Raw genomic sequence first — 11,595 nt, forward strand, 5'->3', positions numbered from 1 at the left:
CTCTGAGTACTATGGGACTTAACTTCTGACGTCATCAGTCCCCTAGAACTTAGAACTACTTAAACCTAATTAACCTAAGGACACCACACACATCCATGCCCGAGGCAGGATTCGAACCTGCGACCGCAGCGGTCTCGCGGTTCCAGACTGTAACGCCTAGAACCGCACGGCCACTCCGGCCGGCATATATACCGATATTAGGTCGGTGGTCTCAATGTTCTGGCTAGTCAGTGTATTTTATTGATTGTGACATTTCTTCTTGTGAAAGCTTACGTTCTACGTTCACACATTTCCACTGGATAAGGCTAGAAAGAATGAGAAGAGGAAGAAGAAAAATTACCTTAAAATACATTACTGGCCATTAAAATTGCTACACCCCGAAGATGACGTGCTACAGACGCGAAATTTAACCGACAGGAAGAAGATGCTGTGATATGCAAATGATTAGCCTTTCAGACCATTCACACAAGGTTGGCGCCGGTGGTGACACCTACAACGTGCTGACATGAGGAAAGTTTCCAACCGATTTCGCATACACAAACAGCAGTTGACCGGCGTTGCCTGGTGAAACGTTGTTGTGATGCCTCGTGTAAGGAGGAGAAATGTGTACCATCACGTTTCCGACTTTGATAAAGGTCGGATTGTAGCCTATCGCGATTGCGGATTATCGTATCGCGACACTGCTGCTCGCGTTGGTCGAGATCCAATGACTGTTAGCAGAATATGGAATCGGTGGATTCAGGAGGGTAATACGGAACGCCGTGCTGGATCCCAACGGCCATGTATCACTAGCAGTCGAGATGACAGGCATCTTATCTGTATGGCTGTAACAGATCGTGCAGCCACGTCTCGATCCCAGAGTCAACAGATGGGGACGTTTGCAAGACAACAACCATCTGCACGAACAGTTCGACGACGTTTGCAGCAGCATTTACTGTCAGCTCGGAAACCATGCCTGCGATTACCCTTGACGCTGCATCACAGACAGGAGCGCCTGCGATGGTGTACTCAACGACGAACCTGTGTGCACGAATGTCAAAACGTCATTTTTTCGGAAGAATCCAGGTTCTGTTTACAGCATCATGATGGTCGCATCCGTTTTTTGGCGACATCGCGGTGAACGCACATTGGAAGCTTGTACTCGTCATCGCCATACTGGCGTATCACCCGGCGTGATGGTTTGCGTTGCCATTCGTTACACGTCTCGGTCACCTCTTGTTCGCAATGACGGCACTTTGAACACTGGACGTTACATTTGAGATGTATTACGACCCGTGGCTCTACCCTTCATTTGATCCCTGCGAAACCCTACATTTCAGAAGGATAATGCACGACCGCATGTTGCAGGTCCTGTACGAGCGTTTCTGGATACAGAAAATGTTCGATTGTTGCCCTGACCAGCACATTCTTCAGATCTCTCACCAATTGAAAACGTCTGGTCAATGGTGGCCGAGCAACTGGCTCGTCACAGTACGCCAGTCACTACTGTTGATGAACTGTGGTATCGTGTTGAAATTGCATGGGCAGCTGCACCTGTACACGCCATCCAAGCTCTGTTTGACTCAGTGCCCAGGCGTATCAAGGCCGTTATTACGGACAGAGGTGGTTGTTCTGGGTACTGATTTCTCAGGATCTATGCACCAAAATTGCGTGAAAATGTAATCACAAAAACATGGTTCAAATGGCTCTGCTGGCCGTGGTGGCCGAGTGGTTCTAGGCGCTTCAGTCCGGAACCGCGCGACTGGTACGGTTGCAGGTGCGAATCCTGCCTCGGGCATGGATGTGTGTGATGTCCTTAGGTTAGTTAGGTTTAAGTAGTTTTACGTTCTAGTCGACTGATGACCTCAGATGTTAAGTCTCATAGTGCTCAGAGCCATTTGAACCATCCAAATGGCTCTGAGCAGTATGGGACTTAACATCTGAGGTCATCAGTCCCCTAGACTTAGAACTACTTAAACCTAACTAACATCACACACATCCATGCCCAAGGCAGGATTCGAACCTGCGACCGCAGCAGCAGCGCGGTTCCGGACTGAAGCGGCTAGAAACGCTCGACCACAGCGGCCGGCAATGTAATCACATGTCAATTCTAGTATAATATATTTGTCTAATGAATACCCGTTTATCATCTGCATTCCTTCTTGGTGTAGCAATTTTAATGGCCAGTAGTGTATGTACCCTGGAAGTGTGAACTACTAGGACACCTCTATCAAAAGAAGAGAGTCCTCCTGTTGGCGCGGCGAATGAGAATATTCAGCGCGTATCGTGACTGGGGTACCTATACAACTTGTACTAGTCATGGGCCTAACAGTTGAGAGTATAATGGGTGAGGTGTGCACTCTCAGCACGTCTCATTCCTCACTGACCTTCTTAGTCAGCAAATGAGATTTAATGTGCCGACGTGTCAAGTCGAGTACTTAATAATTAGTGGAGGAAAAATCGTCGCCATCAGAAGCAACAACTCTAGGAAAAAATGTGTTTACAACAGGAAATGACGGCTGTTGCAGTTGTAACAGTGAAACGTGGGACTTACGGAATGCAGGAAGGGTGTGGACGGGGCCTAATCGGTTACCGTTGGTTGCACAGAAAACACATACACTTTATTTTTAAAAAACAAAACTCTCAACAATCATTTTTAAAAACTTTACTACAATGGCGGCTGAAAGCCCTATTAGAAGAATTGCAAGTTATTGTCGGCTGAAAGTCACAAGCAATGTTACACACAATCAACGGCTGAAGGCCTGATTAAGAAGGTTCAAAATTATTCGTCGGCTGAAGGCCAGAAGCACTTTCAAAAATACACAACGGCTGAAGGCCTGAATTACCAATGAGGTGGACAATTACCCTTTTAACCAAAAACCCTTTTAACAACCTTAATAACTGTAACAAGTTATAGTGACGGCTGAAGCCCTTATCAAACAGAACTGAAACTATTTGTCAGCTGAAAACCACAAGCAATATTACAAACAATTAACGGCTGAAGGCCAGCAGCAATTTCAGAATAAACAACGGCTGAAGGCCTGAATTACAAGTGAGGAAGACAGTTACACATTAACAATTACTATGATATTTTCTTCTTAACAATCAAAACCGTAACAAGCTATGGTAATGGCTGAAGGCCTTATTAAGAAAAATTTGCAAATTATTGGTCGACTGAAGGCCACAAAGAATGTTACACACATCAACCGCTGAGGGTCTGATTAAGAAGGTTGAAAATTATTCGTGGGCTGAAGGCCACAACCAATTTCAGAATACACGAATGCTGAAGGCCTGAATTACAAATAAGGTGGACAATTACACCTTAAAAATACTAATACCCTTTCTAATAATCTTAATAACTTGTGACATGCTATAGTGACGGCTGAAGGCCTCACTAAAATAGGATTGAAAATTATTTATCGGCTGAAGGCCACAAGCAATTTTCAGAACACTCAACGGCTGAGGGCCTGAATTACAAGTAAGGAAGGCAGTTGCATGCTAAAAAACTAAAACATTTTTAAAACAATCTTAACGAACTGTAACAGGTTATAGTGACGGCTGCAGGCCTTATTAAGAGAAAATCGAAAATAATTTGTTGGCTGAAGACCACAAGCAGTGTTACAACCTCTTAACGGCTGAAGGCCGGAATTACAAGTGGGGAAGGCAATAACATGTTAAAACATTAGGGTAAATTTTAACCAGTTATGACAACTTGTCCAAATAAGAGGGTGTGATCCACAGACAGTGCTCCCTGGATCGATCTGAGGAAGGTGAAGGGGCAGCTTAAGCGCCGACCGGCCGACTGACCAATCCGCCCAACGTCCGATCACCGGTACAACGATGGAATATTTTTAGGCAAGGGCAAAGAGACGGACAGCTCTACGCCTTCAGAAAAACACCCAAGGCCGAAGTAAACACTAAAACCAAGACAGACCTCCCAAAAATATATGCACAGTAAAATTCAAAAGGCTGTCGAACTACACGCCGTGTCGGACAGTATCAACGTGACGAGGAAAGGTACACTGCCAGAAAAGTACTCTAACTTCCAGGGCAAGTAACTGAGGCATTAGCGGCCACGAGGCAGAAAATACCGCTGGTTGCACTTCACTAATGAGAATAATACTAAATCCAAACTAACATTAAGGAGTGGAAGGCGGCTAATAGCTTCCGCCAACCTGACGCACTCCACTTGTTGCGGCTGATCTCACCGACCCTGGGAGCAGCAACACGCAAACAACAGCGTGATCTGAACGGCACAGGTTTCAGAACTGGACACGGTTCACTCAACTTCAAACGTCCTGGGTTCGGTTGTCGGCTACAGCCCCTCGGTCCGACAGTGCCTGGTCCCAGCCCGCCCCCGCTCTGCGGACCTCCTCGCTGCTCCGTCCGAAGCCCTAACTTATCTCCTTTCGCAACTGCTCTCCAAGTGCAGTACGCAGACAGCATTAAATTAACTGCTCATTCAAAACCACAGGATACACACGGATCCGGGAAAACAGATCCGTCAACAATTCACAATACTAAAACCAGTCATTGTGAAACAACACAGACGAATTATAAGTCGACACTAACACAGAGAAGCCAGAAGCGGTCGGAAGACCGAATGCACGTCGTCCGCTGCGACGACCGACCGAACGACCAACCAACCGTCTTCACCACTCAGGTCAGGCACGGGAAAGATCCCAGTATAAATCGTCGACTGACAACTTATTGCCATGAGGTGATTTCGACGGGTGGACACACACGCACAAGTGAAAGTTGCACTACTCGACTATCACGGTCCATTGAACTAAAACTCGCTGAATCCGGTCCTTGGCGTGGTCGTGCACTCTCGCAACCACATCCTTCCGTCGGACAGTGCACGTGTGTCGCCAGCGGTCGGGCGAGTACTAGCTGTCCGTCCCATCTCAACTCGCTCAACACACCACGACGCGGAAATACTAGAGGCCGTTCCTAAGATGCTACCACAGTACGCGCTATCGATAAGCGCTGCTGCTGACACTCACAGACAGACAAGGCGAGCAAACGTAGTGGCGCCAGTGAACACTAAGAAAACGAGACGTTACTATCGCTACCACAAGATGCCAGGCTATGAACGCTACCAAAGCGAGCCGCACACGGCTCAAGCAGTTTTTACTAGTATGGGTCATCAGCATTTAGTCATCGAAGTGACTAACTAGTAGCATGGCTCGCGTCCGTAGATCACTTTTGCCGGCAAGAGTGATCGTGTGCCCCCGTAACAGCTGCCGCAGTTAAAACTTACAACCACTATTACACACAGTGTGAACGTTAGTAAAACCGACGAGTCGCACGAACCGACACCTGACCGGAAATGGAAGAAAAAAGTTCCTATGAACATGTGTTCGGAAATGGATGGTGTGCGTGCAACGACAACACAGTACAGAGCTCCATCATATCAAGTCACAACGGATGTTCAAGGTGGCCTCCATGGGACGCAAGGCACGCGTTCACTCGTCACACCGCAGATTGTCGCACTCTTTCGCACCAGACAAGTCGTGCGGTTTCTGGGATGTTTGTGCCGAACCTCCGCGCCACCACAACATGCCGTCGAATCAAACAAGGACCGACTGCGTGACTTCCCGATCATATACACGGACAGCACGCTTACTGATACTACGTGCACCGTGTGTGTGTCTGTCTCGCAGTCATTCCTCACCTAGACGTGTTTGTATAGATAGTAGGTCGGTGATCCGAATAGCGTTACACACGTCGTGTACAAGCTAATGAATGCATATCAGTCACTAGTTCAGCATACACATCACTTTTCAGATGTAGTGTGATGTTCACGCGGCAGATGAGAGAGAAAGTAGCAGTTGTTATACGTGCTACACGTAACAGTACCACGGTCTAATATATACAATCGTGACATTGACATTCACTACTGTGAAAGTTGTTACCATTTGACAGTTCAAGTGACACTAGCGGCGAGATAGCTCGCCTTCCTATGACGGCAGATGCGAAGTAAAAATAATGTTTGTTTTTAATTCGTTTTGTACGTAATTCACAAAATAGTGTATTTTTGCGTCACAAGTGTTAGGAGAACAGCGAGAGACAAAAATGATCGTGAAATATAAGTAAACAGCGCACGAACTACTGAATGGAGTGACATAAGTTGCAACATATTCTTGAAGAAATACTTAAGAAGTAGCATACAGTCGCACTTACTCCACTGTAAGTAAGACAATACACACTGCATATCCCACATATGAAGTATATAGATGCTCTTCCTTGTGTAAAAATGAAGCGACACATCAATTTTCATTACGTTCTGCTTTACAGGAAGCCGGCTTCCAAAAATACAATTTCCATCGTATTCTTTGTGCTATCAGATCATCTCAATAAAAAGCATGACTGTTTTAAAACTTTATTATATCCCAGTGATACATTTAACGAAAATAAAATTAAATGAATGAGTCAGTCCTAACACTTTAGCAACCCGAATGAGCCAGCTTCATCACTTTTTTATTTCTTCTCTTGCCCCTACAGACTAAGTCTTGATTCCTGAATTTAATAATGTAAAAGACCCTCACTATCACAAACAGTCTTATTAACAGCAGCTTGGTTTCAGCACAGCACCCAGGTGAAAAATTGGGGATGTCCATCAACATGTTCACAAAGAAAGCAGCACAATTACTTATGTGAGCATATTCATCAAAAGTAGAAGTCATCTTAGTCTCATAATGAGTTAAAAATTCTTTGACATCTTCTGTACAACTAAATAGGCTTCCAAAGTCGCCTTAATAACTTTTAAAACGAGAATAAACTTTGTCATTTGCATCTAAGTCTTGGCTGCCATCTACAAGTACTGTCCTACATTTATAACGGTCATCAATTGTAAGCAGTTTCTTTAATACATAACCAGACACGTATCTCATGCTGTTTGCCTCTCCGAGGCCTGTTTGGACTTCCACATTTGGTAGTCTGATCACTGAACTCGTGTCACTGATGTCCAACAGTGATGAAACAAGTAATTTGGGCACTGCTTTCATATCCGTTATTGTCTGACCCCAGTTAATCCCCTCACAATTGAAGGTAGCTACACTGTGAGTTTTCATTAATTTGCTTAAAGCACAATTATTAAATTCAGCACAAAACTGTCATGGTGATGGGTTGCTAAAAAAAACACCTTTATGCCTCATCACTGAGAAAACGTTTTCCAGTGGATCTTGATTAATTTTGCGTGTTAATAAATATAACTTGGTTCCATCCAAAACATCAACAAACATGTTCAAAGCGCTTAAGTTACCCAGAACACACTTAATCCTAGATGAAAAATCTTTCCCATCAACATCTACAGATTTCCATGACTGTATCCATGGCTTCAGTGTCTTTAATATTTCCAAATGTCTTGAGGCACTTGTAATGTATTTCCTTAAGGATACAGGCCCTTTGACACTATATGCATTAAATATGTCAAAAATATCGTTTACTTTTTGGTAAAAATCTGCAGTAGCAGTATCAGATGATGATATGGTGCCACAAGTAACAAGTGTCTCAATGCCTGCTGCTACTGTATGGCTCAACACACGAACTGCAGTGCTTACCTTCATTTTTGAAAATGCTGGCAGTTGGACAGCTCTTTTAGTGAGCTTGGGGGCCAACTTGTACTTCCTTTCACAATCACTTTACAACTGACAAATGTCCTTCCATGAAGCAGTGCCAGTCCATCTTTCATCTGCTGTGTGGATAACGTTATACCTAAATAAATTATTACGTATGATTTTTATCAAGTGTGGGGTGTCATAAAAAAAGTAGATCTTACTCCCTTCGTGTACTAAGCATGGATTAACTGGTGTGATACCCAGTCTGTGCCTCCACTCCACAAAATTCGTGACTTGGTCAGTCACACATGCTTTTACAACCAAACCAATGTCTGTGAGTTTTTTGACGCGTCAGATGGGTGGCTCTTTCTGGTCCTTTAGAGAAATAATATACTAACAGCTGTTTAAAATTTGAGAAGATGCCGTTAATCTTTATAACTAATGCATGTCTTCAAATCCACTAACAAAATGGCTCTGAGCACTATGCGACTCAACATCTTAGGTCATAAGTCCCCTAGAGCTTAGAACTACTTAAACCTAACTAAACTAAGGATATCACACACACCCACGCCCGAGGCAGGATTCGAACCTGCGACCGTAGCAGTCCCGCGGTTCTGGACTGCAGCGCCAGAACCGCTAGACCACCGCGACCGGCCAAATCCACTAACACGATCCCTAGAGTTGTCATATATCAAATTTTACATTAGTGACATCTCATCCATAGACAAATTAACAATTATATCAGTTTCTGGTAATTGCTGAACTTTCTGCTTTAAAAGATGAAATACGTTATTATTTATCCCACAGTTTAATTGTATATCTTCTACATACCTTTGTAAGGTACGTACTGATGGAAGGCTAAAACAGTGTAATAAAAAACTGTATGCCTGAGTACTATAATACAACAAATTAAGTGCAGATAATTTAGTTTCATCTTTCCATCTCGCACCACGTTTTCCATTCAATGGTATACTGATATGGCTTATCAATAAATCGAGAGCATATTTTTTCAAGTGCTTGGAACCAATACTTTTTAAAATGAGTTTGTCCTTTTGTACGAGGTGCATTCAAGTTCTAAGTTCTCCGATTTTTTTTCTCCGGACTGGAAAGAGATAGAAATATGCGCATTGTTTTAAAATGAGGCCACGTTCATTGTCAATACGTCCCAGAGGTGGCAGCACCGTACGGCAGATGAAATTTTACCGCCAGCGGCGAGAATGAGAACTGTTTTAAATACTTAAAATGGCGACGTTTTACGTACTTGAACAGCATGCAATCATTCGTTTTCTGAATTTGCGTGGTGTGAAACCAATTGAAATTCATCGACAGTTGAAGGAGACATGTGGTGATGGAGTTATGGATGTGTCGAAAGTGCGCTCGTGGGTGCGACAGTTTAATGAAGGTAGAACATCATGTGACAACAAACCGAAACAACCTCGGTCTCGCACAAGCTGGTCTGACGACATGATCTAGAAAGAGGAGAGAATTGTTTTGGGGGATTGCCGAATGACTGTTGAACAGATCGCCTCCAGAGTTGGCATTTCTGTGGGTTCTGTGCACACAATCCTGAGTGACGACCTGAAAATGCGAAAAGTGTCATCCAGGTGGGTGCCACGAATGCTGACGGACGACCACATGGCTGCCCGTGTGGCATGTTGCCAAGCAATGTTGACGCGCAACGACAGCATGAATGGGACTTTCTTTTCGTCGGTTGTGACAATGGATGAGACGTGGATGCCATTTTTCAATCCAGAAACAAAGCGCCAGTCTGCTCAATGGAAGCACACAGATTCACCGCCACCAAAAAAAATTTCGGGTATCCGCCAGTGCTGAAAAAATGATGGTGTCCATGTTCTGGGACAGCGAGGGCGTAATCCTTACCCATTTCGTTCCAAAGGGCACTACGCTAACAGGTGCATCCTACGGAAATGTTTTGAAGAACAAATTCCTTCCTGCACTTCAACAAAAACGTCCGGGAAGGGCTACGCGTGTGCTGTTTCACCAAGACAACGCACCCGCTCATCGAGCTAACGTTACGCAACAGTTTCTTCGTGATAACAACTTTGAAGTGATTCCTCATGCTCCCTACTCACCTGACCTGGCTCTTAGTGACTTTTGGCTTTTTCCAACAATGAAAGACACTCTCCGTGGCCGCACATTCACCAGCCGTGCTGCTATTGCCTCAGCGATTTTCCAGTGGTCAAAACAGACTCCTAAAGAAGCCTTCGCCGCTGCCATGGAATCATGGCGTCAGCGTTGTGAAAAATGTGTACGTCTGCAGGGCGATTACGTCGATTTCGGGTGAGTAGTTAGTTAGAAAAAAATCGGAGGCCTTAGAACTTGAATGCACCTCGTACTTGTATCCTGTGACGTTGTGGTTGCAGTTTATTCTTACGATGGGCACTTTCCTTGTCACGTAGTAATTTTGTACGAAGTCTAATGATTCGCACGTTTTTACATTTCACACGATTTTCCAACACGCGAATAATTTCACGAAATCTCAGCATTTTATCTTCAAAAGATGTCTGTGTTGCAGATTCCGTTGTTAGTGATTTCATATATGTCTCTCGTGTAGGAACACTTGTGGTAGCTGTTTCTTCTGTGTCAGAAGACACGATTTATTGTTTTTGCAGTAACGCTTTCACGTTTGTATGGTAATTTTCTCTTCATCGTCACTAGTTGTGGCTTATTCGGCACGTCAAATAACGTAGGAACTGCATTCCATACCAATCTCTTCTACTCCGCGCTCACGAACTGGTTTGACTCGAAATGTAACGCACAAAATTTCACGCTGTTGTGCAAATAAAGGACATCTTTTTGCGGCAGGTCCTGTCTTCTACTATTTATTAACTCGAAATGTAACGCACAAAATTTCACGCTATTGTGCAAATAAAGGACATCTTTTTGCGGCAGGTCCTGTCTTCTACTATTTATTAACCATTTCTTGCTCCTAAAAAAGAAAAACAAATACAGTAATTCAATACAGTTCAGAAAAAAATCGTAAATAAAGAGCGCTCTAATGTGATGTTTCATACCTTTCAGGGTCCTTAGGAAACCTGAAGAATGACAAATGTGGTGTCTTCTTCCTATTATTACTGCAACTGATTGCGCTACATACGCTTCATTTCGTAAAAACCATGTTAAAACTGAATATAAGCGATACTGTTTACATTTACTGAATACCGTATTCAGCAGCGTAGCTTCTCCACCGCCTGGGGCGCTGTTGTCGCGGTATATAACAAAAATCAGCGAGAGTGTCGCGACTGTATATATTAGACTGTGATAGTACTTTGGCTTACACTGTGTTGGCAGGCCACTTCCCTGGAGCTTCTACAGGGTTTCGTCTCAATAACCTGTAGAAACCGGTGCTCCAAATGTGGTGAAAGCACAGTCTGCCACCTCCCTGCACGTTCGTCTGTCTAAAAGGACCCACGGTCACACAAACGCCCTAACAGGGTTTGAAATTTTCTGTGGTGTGGTTAGTGTCTGTGAGGTACTTCCTTTGGTGTAGCTGTGCTGCCTCTCGAACGCTTCTGTCAGCTTGGCCGTAAATAAACACCACCTCGGCTTGCTGCGTCAGTCGCACAGCCTGGAACAGACAAGGAACACACGGCACATGGTCAGAAGAACTTTCATTCGTCAGCGCTATCTACTGTGGCAACGATGCTTTTCCCAACACATGTTAATCGGGCCTTTTCCCTCCATTTTCAGTCAGGAATCCGTCTCTGCAGTTGGTCGGTTTTAATAACGTTCACCCAGTATAATTAGCACAGGCAGAGTTTGAAATAAGAAGCGTTCCAGAATTATGTTTCACAATGTTGCGAATTCATTTCGAATACACCAGCTGAGCAAAATTCGGTGTTTCAAAATCACCCACATTCAATATAGAAGAAACAAAGTCTCCCTTTCTATGCGAATAAAACAATTACCAGGGAGATGACGTAGTTCAGTTAGATTAACGAAGTCAATTTAAAAACTTATGCAAAACACCATTTTTTTCAGTACCCAAACATGTTTCAGCACCACTGTGCCATCATCAGTGGGATTCTGTATT

This window comes from Schistocerca cancellata, chromosome 6, assembly GCF_023864275.1.
Source record: "Schistocerca cancellata isolate TAMUIC-IGC-003103 chromosome 6, iqSchCanc2.1, whole genome shotgun sequence".
Lineage (NCBI taxonomy): Eukaryota > Metazoa > Arthropoda > Insecta > Orthoptera > Acrididae > Schistocerca > Schistocerca cancellata.